General features: G+C 43.2%; 1 protein-coding gene across 17 annotated transcripts in view; it reads left to right on the forward strand.

Moving 5' to 3' along the window:
• The window catches only part of CELF4 (CUGBP Elav-like family member 4), a 712,336-nt gene that overhangs the window by 18,921 nt on the left and 676,906 nt on the right, over positions 1-16,509 (forward strand). The window lies entirely within an intron of this gene.

Consider the following 16,509-nt stretch of genomic DNA (forward strand, 5'->3'; position numbering starts at 1 on the left):
AGACATGGTGATGAATTCTCCTCTTGGTTATATCCGTGTAAATCTAGAGGAACTGACTCTCGTGAATTTCTTCCAGGATTACTGTGATATAAATGAGACTGAGATTTGGCCCAGTTTGCTGGGAGAAATAAAGAAGGGAAAGAGTCCGAGTCTCTTTCTCCCTTCCAAGTGTGCATGGGCTGAGCTGGGATCTTGCACCATACAACTCATTTCCACAGACGATCCAGCAGAGGCAGCAGAAAAGCCAATCTATTTGACTTCGATGCAACACAAACCAGATACCCACTCACACTTTAGAGAGAGTGGGTTTTAATGTAGCTTTTCCCTATGGAAAACCAAGGCAGGGCATGCAGTGAATTTGTCTCAGAGGAGCTGTGTGGATGCAGCACGTATTTTTTACGTCTGTCTTCACTATGTTGAGGTTTCCCATTGCCTTGGCAACTTGAATTTTCTCTGTCGCTCATCCTCAAAATGCCAGGCACCCTCCCAGGCAGCTGATAGGATAAGGCTGCCCTACTTTTTATTAACCTGGGGCCCAGTTCTCCTTTGGGGTGCAGACAGAATTGCTGAGACCCTCAGAACAGAAGCTTTGAGGTTCCCTCCAAGCCAGCAGGAACTGACAGGGCTTACCATCTTACAGGATTGTAGGTCTGTGGAAGGAGAAAACTGCACTGTTTTAACTGCAGCAGCATGATCAGGATGGCAAAACTTCTGTGTTAGAGGTGTTGTAATACCTGTATAGAAACTGTCACACTCCCATATAAGTACACAGACGTACACACACATGTATAGAAAATGTGAAAGGAAAGTGAAAGCAAGCTGGCATTAGGCATTTTTAAACCAATCTGACAGTGGCTATTCTACTGGAATAATATTTTCTGCGACCAGTTGTTGTTACACTGGCTCTGCTGATCCAGAAGGTGTCCCAACGCAGGAACCAGAGCTCCCTTAGAGCAGAGGCAACCTTACATCTGGATTTGGAGTGAGACTAACCAGACTGAGAACAACAATAGGACTTCGCACCCAGGGTTCTTTAAAAAAGAAAGACAGATATTTAAACACTGCTCTGCAGGACTCCAGACAGCACATCTTCCCAGTACGGCATTGGTGTAACTTTCCCCTCTTGCCTCCCATCCTTCCCTCATGTGTTTCAGATCTTTCTCTGCTTACAAGCAGGCAATGTGATGCCTGCTTTAACGGCACAGATAAGTTAGCCATGCAGCTCTGAGTGCCAGCCCTAAGCCACCTATCCTCCTCCCTTTGATCTGGAATCAAAACAAAAGAAGCCGGCATCAAAACGATCCTTTGCCAGGTAATGGTTACTTTGTGCGCGATGCCTTAATTCAGCTGCGAGGAGCTCTCATCTTTGTATCGTGCCCAGATCTCTGCTCGTCTTAATACTTTATCAATGTGCCAGCAAGCTGCTTCTATCGTGGATACAGCTGTGCAGAAGCTGTCAGCGTTTTTAAGTAAAGCATCAAACAATACTTCAGGAGACAGCAAGTTGTTATTTCCTTACCCCTCCTCCAAATCTTCCCTCTTCCCCTCCCTCGCCAAACCCAAGTGATGAAGCCCTTATTTTTATGTCAGCTTCGTGCTCAAATTATACAACCCAAATGCATTTTCCTTCCCCCCCCTCCGCCCCGATGGGACACGTTCTCTCTCTGAGGGGTGGAGAAAGAGAGGCACAGGAGTCCTTCTGAGGAGCTGCACACTAAATGAACCTCATGAGCTGCTTTGGTGGCTCATTTCCCCTCCGTTCCAGGTGAGCAGCTGGACTGAACCCAGAAAACCACCCACCTCACCCAGGTCCTTCCAAAGGCACAGTCTGGGTTTCATAGCCCTCTCTAGACTTTTAACACACAGTGTCGTTGAATGCTGGGTGTTAGGAGACATAGTTGTTTTGGTTTTTTTTTTTCCTAGCTCAGCTGTTAGTTTACTCCGTAGACGCTGAGCAAGTAATTTCTAGAGAAAAATTAAAACTGTCTGTCACTGGTTTTAGTGCCTACTTGTTGTGTGCTTGTTATGTACATGCTTTGGGGAAGGGGGGTCCCTAGCACAATCGGTGTTTCAAGCTGCACACTAAATTCAAGATTGATTTAAAAATTTCGAGATACTGAACTTGTTGGCATTGAATTTCTGATTCTTGCTTTACAAAACTGGATAAATAAAATTTCCCTTTAAAGAACTTTGAGGTATTCCAAAGGGTTAACAATTAACAGTCACTTGAAGTATCAGGGATCAGACCTTGTTGGGCTTGCACATACTGCATAAACAGATATATCCTAACAGGAATATTTTGCCAGATTCTTGCTTAAGGGAATCCAGCTTGTTTTGGTGCATAATAATCTAGCCACCCCATTTTTTTTTCTTTTTTTTTTCTTTTTTTTTTTTTTTCTCACTTTTTTCACCCTCTTCTCCAGTGAGGGGCAGTTCTGAGGCACTAGTACCAGAGAAAAAAGTTTACTCCTTGTATGTTGCCTTTGGTATTGACCCTCTCCTAATAAGTCAGGTTGAATTTGATGCAGGCAGGACCAAGGTCAGGCTCGCTTGACTCTGGCTGTGTCTTGCACACACCAGATACAATGCTGCCACTTTGTGGTTCCTTCCTCTCTGTTCTGCTGCACACACTCCCCCAGTGCTCTCGTCCTGCCAAAGATCATCCCAGCTTTCTCTCCAGGGAGGGCTAGTGGCACTCCAACTCTCACACTGCCTGGTCAGGGGTGTCATCCACCCCTTCCTGCCTCCACAAAGGCTGAGACCAATAAAAAACCCCTCTGCCAGTGGTCATCTATTGCAAGCCCCTTGTGTGGCACCTAGTGCTTCCAACTAAAACCCTCTGAGCTGGAAGGGAGGGTGTAGGGATGCCAAACTTCAATTCTTAGATAGACACCACCTGTTTTTACCCTCCTCTCCAGATCCTTATAGAGGTGTCTGATGATTTTGGTGCAAGAGAAATGTACTGAGGCCACTCTTTTCCTAAACATCTTTTCTCTTTATTGTCTGTCAGGTTCTTGATCCTCTTTATTTTTTATTACTGTTCCTTTTTTTCTTATTTCCTTCCTTCCTTTGAGGAAAAGAAAAACATACACACAAAAACACAGCAGGACAGGAAATTAAACCTTTGCACAAAGATGATTTGGTAAGATGCTGGCTTTTCACTCATTTGTTTTGCACTGATTATTTTTTATAGGGGAGAAAGGAAAGAGTGAGAGCAAATGGATGTGAAAGAGAGAGTAACTAAGCAGAGGTAAAAAAGTCCTTTAATTTGTTTGGAGATCTCAGACATTGGCTGTTGCTTTTTCCCTAGACACATGAGAAAACCAAAAGAGCTTTAAACCCACCAGCAACACTCACATGAATGAAACGCCAGGTGGAACTGCTCCCATTTTCCTGGATATGATAAGGATAATGGCTTCCTCCTGGCGAGATTCTCCCCACATCATCCTGGTTAAGCAAGCCCTAGCTGTATTGCAACACCACTAGGCATTCCAAGGCTCCTTTTAATTTAAATGAATCCATCCCTTTGTACCGAAAGGTTGTTTCAAAATAAGGCCATAGCAGTTCCTTCAAAACCCTCTTACTCTTTTATGAGGATATGAACATTACAGCCAGGAAGCACTGGATGTCTCTGGCTCCCTGCTCATCCTCAGTGCTCCCCAGTTTGCCTCCTCAGAGAGGATCTGCCCCTTGGAGATACTGAAACCCAAAGAGCAGGAGGGAACTGCCACAACTTAGGAATCTGCACTTCAAAAAAGTGGAGGTATATCAAGGATAGTCATTATTTCTGAGGAAGATGCGCCCCAGACAGGAATATTCCAGTGTTCATCTATGGACATGTCTTACACTTCCTGGAAACGTGTCCAAGTGCAGTAAGAAACAGCTGTGACAGAGTCCCAGCAAACCCCAAACTTCACCTGGGGGCTGGGAATTTCCCCACACGTCCTGCACAGCCCAAGGGGGTGAGAACAGAGAAAAATCTCCTGCCCCATCTGTCCCTGGTGGCAGCCACCAAAGGATACACCTGCAGCCCTCGTGCTGTGCAAACACTGCCACATGCCCCGTCGTCTATCTGCCACAAGGTTCAAACAGTTTTTTGTTTGCACACTCTGGAAACCCAGAAAACACAGTGCTCTCTGTGGTGGTTTCGTTCTGTGTTCCTGTTGGCATGAAGGGCCACGCACTGCCTGCTCTTACTGAGGGAGAGGGACGGCTTTAGGGCGCTGAGTGCTGTTATTAGGGATACAGCAAACCTGGTGAAGTGCAGACACAGGTGTCACAAAGGAGTAGTTTAGTAGCCAGAGGAGTGGAACTGTGGCTCTCATCCCAGGAGACGTTTAAAAGAGGAATATTTATAAATCTGACCAGAACAAGGGGAATGTGTGTCTGTTCCAGCACAGCATTTATGGGGATGTTTTGCTGTTTCAAGACCTAAGTGCTTATTTATGTATGCTTTGTCTGGGGCAAAGTTCTGTGACTCAGTTTCCTGCACTGCAAAGTAAGCAACAATCCCATGTCTGGGAGGGCAGGATGCAAAGCCTGGCTCATGCTTGTAAAATAATTGAGATGTTTTGAGGAAGGGTCACTAGAAGAACTGAATAATTGAAAAGGCCACAGGAGATCAATGCACAGCAAAATATATGTTTGCTGATAATTTTTAAAGCACAAGAGAACATTATAAAATAGACTATAATAATAAGGTCCTTAGGGGTTTTTTTCAGTTTAATCCTCAGTATGTATTGGACATTTGGGTTGGGGGCTTTTTTGGCAGTTGTGATCATATTTGCATTATATTTTTCCAGCAACAGCTGGGATCAAGAATGCACTGTGCTAGATGCTGTACAGGCACTCACAGAGCTGCCATGTTCCAAATGGACACAAACAAGCACACATCCAGTAGGAGAAAAGAAGTACCAGATTGTGATCAAACATGTTGGGTTCCTAACCCAGAGCTGCACCGAGATTAAAACTCAGATCCTTAAAGGCACTTAGAGCCCAACTCCCATTGAAATCAATGGGTGTTAGATGCCTAAATAGCTTTATGGATCTGAGCATAAATAACTTATCCAAGGGCAGAGCAGCAAACTACAGCTGGGTTGGGAATTAAACACAGATTACACAAGTTACAGTCTGATTTCTTAATCACAAAATCATCTTTTCTCTCCATATTTTGTGCAATAAATCCCCAGCATTCACATCACAGTATGGATACACAATGTCCACCCCATCAAATAACTGGAAACCTGCAGCAGCAAAAACTGTTTTCCTCAAAACAAACCCAGCTACAGACACACACCAGTACATTTCTTCTGTGCTTGAGGTTGGCTTCTGCTCTTCTTTACACCATAGAAGCTTCTATGGTCTTTAGTTTCCTCCTTAGATTTACACCCAGGTGACAGAGAGCAGAATCCAACCCCAGCACTACAAGTTCAAGCATTTTTCACTTGGCTCTAGGGAGGGGATGGATTAGACAAACTGAACTTTCTGAAAAGATCAATATGGAACATCTCTTTCAATTACTCTCCAAGGCACTAAGCCTGTGAAGTCGGTTATGATGCATTTATAAGTCTTTCCAGGAGGGGCCGTCTGACATTCTCCTCTTCCACCTTTACTCCCCACAAATAATTCCCTATTGCCTGGGATGGGTGGGCAGAGCAGTGTTACTCAGGGAAGGATCAGGCTTGAGTTTCTCAGAACCAGGACAGATGGGGACCATTTTCATCTCCCGTCCCCAGACACTGAAATTCACATAATTGGAGAGGCAGCTACAGAACAACAGGAGGGGCCAGGACCAAACCTTCCAAAAGCCACTGCAAAGTCACTGTGACCAGAAGACATTGCACAACCTGAATATATGTGTTACAGTCTCCAAAAAGATCACAGCCCGAATGGACTGCTAGTTTGGATGCAATTATATAGGGGAATGGGGTGGGGGAGCCCTTATGCCGATACAGCTCCTTTGATTCACGGAACAGGTTTAAAGCCTACCCAAAAAATTATGCTGAAGGCGTTGATTTAAGTTCATCTCCTACAAGCCTGCTGGCTCTGATACTGCAGGGTTGAAGAGAGGATTTGGAGCACACAGGGAGAGTTTTCTAGAGGACCATGAGTCACTACACTGTGGCTATGCTTTTCTGTGCATTTACCTGCCAGGACGACAGGAAACCTGCCAGTTAAAAGACCATCAGGGTCACTTGAGATGCAATCTGTGTCCCTCGTTCTCCCTCTCCAAAAACCCTTGCTTAAGATCAGGCTGTCTGAAGTTTGATTTCGTGTTCTGTCTTGGTGTCTGGTTAGGACCTTCTCTAGAGGCATTAGCTGAAAGGCAGTAATAGACTCGGGCAGCCAGGGCTGTGAGTGTTTAATTCGTATAAGCTATTTAGACGGTGCATCAACAAGGCTGCGGGATTAACGCATATTAATTCCCATCTTTCAAATCTGACTGCAGACCAAGCCTAAAAACACCACTGCTGGCTGAGCTGTCTCCACTCCTGTGTGGGTGTTTTTTTCTTAGAGGGTTTGGTGAGACAGATTTTGGGGGGCACATGGGATGAGTCTGTGTCTCCTTTCAGGGTATAATAAAGTCCACATGATGGTCTGTAGATAGGAAAGAGATGCTGGGCAGTTCAGACTCCTCTCTGCACTAAATGCACCCTCCTGCTGCAGAGGGCATGGTTGTACCTTGGGGTTGCCTTGACCTGGAGTTTGTCACCTCTGCCTGCTGGGTGCTGCACAGATGGGGGATAAACAGAACCTCCAGCTTCAAGGTGCTGGCTTACCAGGCAGGAGAAAGGAGATAGCAGATGGATACTCGCAGACAGGGCAAGCGTGAGCTGGTGCTGAGATGTTTTTCAGCAACGTGGCTGGCAGCCATCTCACCCACCCAGCCACTTTGGGTTCCCAGGCAGGACCCAGGGGTGAGAAGGGGCCCAGCAGCAGGTGAGGGGGTTTTGGTCTTGGCTCATGAACCCAGCAAATGTGACAGCCATCTGGGATTGTCTCCCACCAGGTCCCTTCTTGCCCTTCCAGCTCTTCCTTAACCCAACTTGAGAAATTCCAGGTGCTTGGGTTTTGTTTGCTCTGACAGCAGTACTGGGCTGATTCCTGGCCTGACAGGGTCTGCTTTGCTGATATATCTTCACAGCCTGGACACCTCTGCACCCTTCACCCCTGCCTTTAAGGAATCAGGAGTTCCAGATGCGGGCAGGGAAAACGGGGAAGCTGGCAGTGTGCGAGAAAGGCTGCAAGTATGGCCGGGGAAAATGTTCCCCTCCATTTCCTTCCTTTGAGATGACCAAACCCTCAGCAGCTGCAAGGGTCAGTCCCTTGATTTGTCACCCACTGGTGAAGGTGAGACTTGTGAGGGTGACCAGAAGGGACATTTAGGCACCAGTGTGCCATCTTTTTGCCCACCCAGCCTGTGGAATCACAGGAATCCAGAAGATGCCCTCGCTGCTGCCGGGTGAGAGCAGCACTGCGGGGCAGCAGCGGGGAAAGCGCTCCAGGAGCAGCTGCAGATCGCGGGAGGTAAAACTGTCCATAACCTGCTCCCAGCTGCAGGATCGGGCTGCAGAGGGGTTGAAAAGGACCTGCCATCCTCGGTGACGGTATTTGGTGTGAGTGCCAGCCTTATTTTAACTCAGTGGATGCTGTTAATGAGAGGATGTAAAGGCACCGAGGAAAATTTGCATGCAGTGACTGCGCAGGGATTGAATCTTTCGGAGTGAAATTTCTAGTGTGAGACAGTCTTGGTAGATGTTATGAAGAATTAATATTTATAGACCATCTCAGCTCTTAGCTGGGAATTTCTACACAGAGGTACATTTGCATTCTTGGAAAAGAACTTTTTATGAACTTTTTTTTTCTTTATCACTAAATAGAAATAACTTGTTGATATACAGCATATAATTTGAGCGGGTGATTACTGTCACATTTACAGATAATTGAGCAAAGTGCATATAATAAATGTATTTTTACATTGTAGTGGTTACATTATCTAGAAAAAACAGAGAAATGCACATGACTACATTAAAGATTTAGGGCTCTATTCTGCACCATTTAAGTCAATGGGAGTTTGTCACTGATTTTAATGGAAGTTAGGGGTTTATAAGCCCAAGTAATGCAGCTGCTAAGGAATAAATATTGACATAAGTGGGTCAATATATTGGTGTCTTTTAAGTGCTAAAACTGTACTTTGAGATACCTATTGCATTTTTTTCTTTTTTCTTTTCTTTTTTTTTTTTTTTTTTTTTGTTTTTGCATATTCATTGTAGCTGCAGTGCAGCCATCCTGCTGCTAAAAAGCAGGACATGGTGGGTACCAGGATTCATTGTGTAGTAGTGACACCTTCAGGTTACTACCAAAACCAGTCCCCTCTGTGCAAGGCACTGCACACACACGTGTGGAGAACGAAACCTCTAGTGAGAGATTTGGTGACTTGGCCAAGGACATAGGGCACATTAGTGACAGAGGTTGCAATGAAAGCCAGGGACTGCAGCTCCAGGGAGAAATCAGAACTGCACGCACTTAATCAAGTCTTGCTTGGGAGGTTTGGGATATTTTTCACCAATGGGCATTAAAAAAAAAAAAAAAAAAAAAAAAAAAAAAAAAAGAAAAAGAAAAAGAAAAAAAAGTTCAGGTTAAGCTCAAAATTAAATTTTTTGTTTTTCTACTAAAAAAAACAAACTCAGATATTTTATTTTTTAACACATCTATGTTGGGTCATCTTCTATACTTTTCATAAAATACAATAACAATACCAGGTCACACCCCATTTAAGAAAAAAAGTTATTCTCACAGATAAACTTCTTTTTAAGAGAATAAAAAATGAAAATGTATTGAATTTATCCCTTTTTATGTCCTGCTTGAAACAACTTGCCAAATTTCCTCCAAATCTGCGAACAGATTTCCTTCTTGCTAAGCTATTTTTCCCCTACAAATATCAGCTGACAAAAAAAACTGTGCAAGTCTAGTCATCAAGCTAACAGTCTGCTCTCAGTCTCTCCAAACTAAGCAAACAGTATACAAAACAGAAAAGAAATTAGGAAAGAGCCAAAGAGACCAGAACAAAAGCAAAAAGGATTTATTCTCTTAAAGCATCAGCCTGGAGTACGGGGATATTACTCCAAGACGCACAAGAGCCACTAGAAACAGCCACCTCCATATGAACAGAGTGAGTGCTGTACTCTGCCTCCATCTAATACGTGAGATTTATAAGTGCTTCAGCTCCCCAGAGGCACTCAGGCATATTGCTATATATAGGACTGTTCCCAGATTACAGAATGCCTTCCCTTGACTGTAGCATTTTCAGTCCACAGGGATTTTTTTTTTTCTTTTGCTTCTTTTTATTTTCTTTTTAAACCAGCTCACTCCAAGCTGCTTCCCTTTGTTTGCTCCACCACCAGTGTTAATCATTGCATGGAAATGGGTTCAATGTCCGGTTCAAAAGCAATCCTAGGCAAATACAGATAAACAGCCTCTCCCAGGAAGCGACAATATTTGTGCGGCACGTAATGTGGACAATAGATTTGTTTTCTGAACGAGTTAGCTGGAAAATCAGTTAGGGCTCTGCCTCACATTGAGCTGTGCCTCCACTGAGGCCAGGGCTGTGGATGCTGGGCTCGGGGCTGGTCCAGAGGGGAGCTGGAGCCACCCATGGGTTGAGACAAGCTGCCTGCATCCCATCCACACCAGGCCCGTGGAGGATGTGATTCTGTCCCAGCTCACACTCAAGCTTTTAGCTCAAAAGTCTTTGCTTTAACCTGAAGCATTCACAGGGATCCATCACCCTTTCAGGAACAGTGAGGAGGGGAATTGGACAACAGCAGCTGCTGCTCTCATATAGGATGTGATTGCACATGGTTTTGGGGAAGACGTGCACAGATCCTGCAGCAGTGCTGAGTTCCCTCTGTGCAGAGCTGGTTTGTCTTTCTCTTTAGCCTACAGGGAAATTAGTATTTTTGCTCCCCTTCACTCTGAAACTGGTGTGTGATTTCATACATCTCTGCTTCTGCAATCACTGGCCTCTCCTCCATTTCTTAGATTTTTTTTTTCTTTGTGTGTGTGTGTGTGTGCTTTCCTTTCCTGTCATTATTTTTGTCCAACAGCTATTTGTTCAGTAATCTCCCCCAAGAGATTAGCACACTAATAGGCAGGCAACAAAACAAGAAAGAAAGAAAGACACAGTACTTAAAGGATGAATACTTGGGAGAGAGCATCAGTCTTTTGATGTCCTGATTCCAGTCGGGTTTATTTGCTATATATATGTCTATAATAACTATACATCTTCGTACAGCTGTCCTACTGCTGAAACGGAGATTTCTGACTGCGTTGCAAACCTTGTGCCTCTCTTTCACTTGCAGACAGGAGGAAAACTACAGCATTTCCAGCACCCAAAGGGGTGCCCTGGCACAGAGAGACTCACAATTTGGGGCAGCAGGACAGCTTAGCTGCAGAGTCAGCCCACCCATCACGTTTTCCTGCTCTCTGTAGCAGCAGCCTGAAAACATCTCCACAGCTTTCACTTTAACCCCGTGGCTGGTCCTGTTCCCATTTTGAGGGGTCTGTGCCTCCTGGTGGTGCAGAACCAGGGCTCCATCTCCAAATGTAGACTCTGGATTTCGCTCAGTCATGGCTGACTAAAAGAACATCATCTGATCTTTAGTGACCCTACTGTGCTGAGTGGATAACAGCCAGGCATTTAATACAGATGCAGAAAAAGGCAGAGGCACTCAGAAGGGAAAATATGGCTGCAACTGCGTCACATTTTGCAGCATGGTCTGACAGAAGCTGCAAGTGCACTTTTCAAACAAAGTTTGGTTTTTCAGGCCTGCTCCATCTTTGGTGGTTTCTCTTGCTTTGTTTTTTCTCAGACAAATTCTTCTTTTAAACTGGCAGTGAAGACTTACTTAGGACTGCATTAGGGGCTCTTGAAAACACCCTGGAAATTGATACCACACACTTGGGCGATTTTATTTTTTTTAACAGATTGGTAGGCATTCTTTTAATTTCCCCCTTGTGATTTTGTACAGAACACTTTTTCAGGCAGATCTTTTCGCACCCCTCCAAAGCAGTCAATGAAACCATTTGCATGCATACAATTAAGCACAAGGGAGGGGGTGAAAGCAGGAAAAAGCTACAGCTACAACAGCCAATAATTTCATCTGAAAAAAATCCTTCGATCGGCTAATATTCTGAAGCAACAAGTCTTTTTTGAGTAGAATTTCAAAAATTCATGCATATGTCTAACAACCATTTCATGTACCAACAAATTTCGGAAAATATGAAAGACAGTAATTTTAAATCTAGAATAATATCCTATGTTCTGCCCCCAGTTTGCCCCTGATCCTACACAGTTGAGGATGGTAGGAGCTTCATTATTGACTTTGTTGAGCATATGATGAAGTAGCAGATGGGGTGCAGCCCCCCTCAAATCAAATGTACGGCACAGGTGTAGCAGAATTTGCCCCCACATTTCTGATAATGTGCAACATAAACCCTCCCCCCCTTAAACACACTCCAATACTCAGAAATCATAGAGGGACAATGGGGAGGCCTGTATCTGGGGAATAAAGGTGAAAGAAGTTGGATCAGCAGGAATAAATCGCAAATCCTCACAGTAATATAGTTATCTTAGGTGTCCAATATCCTAGGCCTCTTCCCAAGAGATCAGAGCAACCCAGATGCTCCCTGTGATTCCCGGTGTACACAGAAGAGGGAGTTACTCAGAGTTTGGAAGGCCATGAACTTGTTACTTTTGATTTCAAAGAAAACAAATTGATGTTTGAAAGTTAATAGGGTTTTATTGTCAGCTGTCATGCATTCAGAAAAGTGAAAGAGATCATCCAAAATTACGATGCTGGACTGAATATCTCTAGCCAAAATATATTCAATAATTTCAGCTCGAAACAGTGCACTCTGTTTTGCAGTATTTCAATCTATAAGATTTGGATTTTCTCAGTTAACACACAGGCTGAAAAATGTACACTTAAAAAAAAAAGGCTGAGATTCTCATATATTCTCACACATTCTGGAGCTGATTGTGAGGAAGTAGAGCAAAGCACACCAGACTTGGAGGAGCTAGAAGAGAGAGCAAACCCAAAATAAGAATAAGAATGTTTTTCTTTGAGTATGCACATGGTGCATTTGGTTATTTTCAGGGTCAGATCTCAAAAGTACCCTTTAAATTTTGATTTGCTCTTGCTATTCATTCCCACTCATCTCCTGGAGTCCAGTGAACATAGCTTTGTAAACAAAGCTCACACCTTTGAGGGCTGCTTAGAAAACTTTTTCAACACTAAGCATACAATGGGAAAAAGAAATAGAAAGAAAAGAAAGACAGAGAAAATGAAGGACAGGGCAAGTGTGTACAACACCTCCCTCAGACATTCTCCCGTTTTCAGCCCAAGGGACTTCCAAAGCCTGATGCTGCTCACTTCTTTCTGTAGTGAACCATAATGAGCTATTTCATCCCTGTGCAGCTCCAACCCAAAAGTCTTGAAGGCCTTGTACCATAGGGGCATGAGATATTCCGATCTATCAGTGCATCTGGTCAGAAAAGAGAAGAAAAGTAATTCAGAGGGGGCAACAAAACCTTGAGCAGAGTCTTCTGGAAGCACCCAAGAGGAAATACCAGTCCAGAGACCTGCCTGGAGTAGCCAAGGTTTGCCTTTTAGGACTGGCATTTTAGGAATATACATCACTAATATAAGAAAAAGAATGATCACATAATTCCTTGGAGAAGCAGTACCTCTGGAACCAGATCAAATGTCTGCAGTAAAAGCTGAATACAAGTAAAATTCACTTGCATTTAATGTTTCACTCAAAGTTTCAGGGTCAGCTAGATTAAAATTAATGTCAGTCCAACATTTCAGATGAGCTTGAAGTTTGAGGGAAACAGGAGGGACTTTTGTTTTTCGACATTATCAAGTAGATGGAACATTCGTGAACCTTTCACTTGGAACCAGCTATCAGTGCTCAAAATAACCTTGAAAAAGTGTGACTTGAGAAAGCAGGAAAAGATTTATTTTGTTCATATTTTTATCATGCCTTTACAACATTTCCCAAATGAAAGGTTGGGATATTAAAAAGGGTGACTGAATTTACCAGCACTTCTATAACAAGATCTTTAGACCATCCAACATCCTACAATGAAAGATCAATTTCAATCATCACCTTACACAAAATGTTGGTTTAAAAGTTTAATTCCCACTCTGTGCCTCTGAACAATGCAATAACGTCCTGTTGCTTTTTGTGTTTTCTGGCCCAGGCGAGCTTTGGATTTCTATTCAAACCACTCTGTATTCCAAACCCAAGCCCCACCTCCCCTCATCCCAGGTAGACATTTGCATCCTTTAAATGATCTTGTTTATTCTATGTGTTGGAATACAGTTATCTGAATATTAATTATGGTTTTAGTGAAGTTCATCGGTTGAGTGCAGGAATTGAGAATTCTTCCTTCGGTTGCAGCCACCTGCCTAGATTTCTGTGTTTATCTGCTTCACTGAGTTTAAATCAGTTTCTGTAAGTGAAAGTCTGTTGCTTTGAGCAGATGTTAATGCTCAGAAATAGTGTACAGTCTGCCATTAGCATATGTAGCATAACACTAATAAATAGAGGCATGTACCACCCTTGAAGGTGATTCTGATTTCAATAGAGAAATCTTCCCCTCGATCCTGCCAGCCCCTTTCCTTAGGGAAGCCTCTGGCATATACAGCTGTTAAAAGTGAGGGATCTTCCTCCCACCCCTGGAAAGACCTTAGCAAATGGTCCATTCTGTTTATGCTACATTTGGATGATTAATGATATTGTATAGTGTAACTAAATTGTACTGCTATTATCATCAGGTCACTGCTGACAATTAGATATATCATCTCTGGGGTTCGTACACTGATAACAATTTTAACTATGTGGATAAGTAAAGGTTTGATGGTGTCCTAATGTTAATGTAAATATTACCACATATTGGAAATCAGTAATGCACCGCATGCGGAGATCGCATTTCACAGCAGCGGCTGCCGGGGAGCTGGAGCTGGTCAGATGGTTGCAACCGTGGTTTTCTCCTTTATCCTCCTTGTTAATTTTTTTTTTCCCTTCCCTAAGGATTTGGAACAATCCATCTATAAAATATGACAGGCTCTAGGGGACCCAGCAGCTTTCAAGCAAAGCTGTAATCAAACTGATTTGGGATGCTTTAGGTTTTGTGAGGGGGGAAGTTCAGTAATCTCAGTGCTCTCCTGGCTCCCTGCTCAATGCAGGGCTTAGAGCTCCAGTACTAAAGCAGAGTTACTGGAAGAAAAGTTGTTGTTTGAGCATAGCTAGCTTAGCCATGAGAATGAGAAAATCTGGGAAAATCAGGTCCTGAAAGTGTCTTTGTGTTTTGTCTCGAGAACAGATCAGTGCTCCTAATCCTGACAGCTGCAAGTAACCATTTGAGAGAGAGGTCGTATTAAGTCAAGATGAAAAATTTGAGAAAGGACTTATTGCAGAAATGTAACATTACAGCTCCTGGCTAAAGTTGAAAGTATATTGAAAAGGTTTGGAGGAGCAAGAATTCAAATTGAGCAAAGCCTCTGCCCCTTTTACTATTCATCCATCAATAACTGGCACATGTCATGTTAGGGCACAGACTAGAAATTAATTTTCTCGCTAATATTAAGAAACTTTATTGCACCAATCCTTATCTTCATAAATCCTGATATATACCAAGAGCAAAGAACACGGAAGTCACTGCAATAATATCAGCAGAAAACTGGAGCATGATAAAAATCAGCTTTACAGGCCTTGCATTTCCATGAGTCTAATTCCCATTTCATAGGGAGGAAAACATAGCAATCTGCACTCAAAAAGAGAAAAGAATCACTGGATCAGAGCCCCCAACTGATTTATACTCACAATTTCCTTCTGAGATAGCAGCAGCGGATGTGAAAAGCAAAGACTACCAATAATTCTGTTCTCCTCCCGGCATGAGAAGGGAAAGATTTTCCTAAACTCAAGAAATTACTGGAGTTAGATTCATTGGACAGTGGTTATTTTTAAGTGGCTTGAGCTACCCACTTCCATCATTTCAGGTGGATACATCCCATTTTCCCCAGAGGAAGGCATTAAAAATGAGAACATTTTTGAACAGGAATAAAGATACAAGCTGAGTTCACACTTTAGTGATTATTGCATACCTTGTCTGCTAATTAAATAATGGGGTATATAAATTAAAGTAAAAGGAAAATACAAAACAAAAAAAAGAAAAGACTAAAAATGATAGATAATGGTTGCTCATCTTGTTAGAGAGCTGAATCTATGCTGCAAGAGCAGATCCCTTGTTGGTAAATTTTTACAGATACCCAGAAATTGACAAAACAAAAAACCCAAACAAAACCAAAGCAGGTCCTAGAGCAGACAGGTTTGTGTGAGAGGAAAACAGAGACTATGGGAAGCAGATATTAGTTTCCAGCTAATCAACACAGATCAGAGCATCACTTCACTTGACACCTGCACCTCTTGGGAAAGGGATTCTTCTTCCAGACAGTGTCTAGGTCTCTGGGCAGAGGAACCCAATTTCTGCAGGTCTCAGAATAAAAAAGCAAATTTCTTCTCTGCTCTAAGCATACCTCTGCTGTAAAATAAGTCCACTCAACAATTTAAGAGAGAGAAAATAAGGAATGAATAGTATAAATTCATTTCTATTCCACTGATGTTCCCATGCCCAGTATTTGCAGTTATTGATCTGCAACTCAGGGAGAAGGCCAGAAACAGTAAAGGATAAAGGTAAGCCCAAAAAACTTTGCTGTTCTAGAAGCTGGAGGGCAGAGGAGAGACAAGGAAGAAGAGCTGCAAGAGAAAGGGAGAACAGAGAAAGGAAGAGAAAATTAGAAACAGAGCAAACAAGATTAAGTTTCATCTGACTTATTGGATGTACACTTGGAAAGCAAAAGGCAGAGAGAGGAAGGGCAGGGGGAGAGAACATGAACTGCAGCAAGTTCTGTCCTGAGGCTCCATGCAATGGTTTTGTCAGAGACTCTCTGGGGCTGGTGCCACTTCGCATGATGTGTAGCTTTAATGAAACAAGGAGGGGGCCGGGCAGGAGGGAAGGGAAAAAGAAAAAGTGGCTGAGACTCTCTGTCTCTTGCTTGGTCCCTGCTTCGGAGACCTATTGGCCATAACTCTTGCAGAGCAAATAACAAGCGTTCCCCATCCAAATGTAAGCACATTGGCACTTAATCCTATTTTATAAAGGTTATAGTTTTACATAAATCACTCGCTCTAAATGCACTTTAGTAATCCTCCTCATGTTAAGTTTCCCTTTAAGCCTAACTAGGCAAGGAGGATTTCTCCCACTGGCCCTCTGGACATGACGCCACCAAGATTGAACTATGCTCTCCATCTTTAATATCCCTGGAGGGATTCATCTATAATGATGTCAGGGGCTAAGCATATTCCCTTGCCAGGGCGGGGGAATTAAATCTGTCCTTTCCCTGTCTCACTCGGGTCCAGCACAGCTGAAAACAAGTTGTT

This window comes from Zonotrichia leucophrys, chromosome Z (assembly GCF_028769735.1).
Source record: "Zonotrichia leucophrys gambelii isolate GWCS_2022_RI chromosome Z, RI_Zleu_2.0, whole genome shotgun sequence".
In the NCBI taxonomy this organism is placed as follows: Eukaryota; Metazoa; Chordata; class Aves; order Passeriformes; family Passerellidae; genus Zonotrichia; species Zonotrichia leucophrys.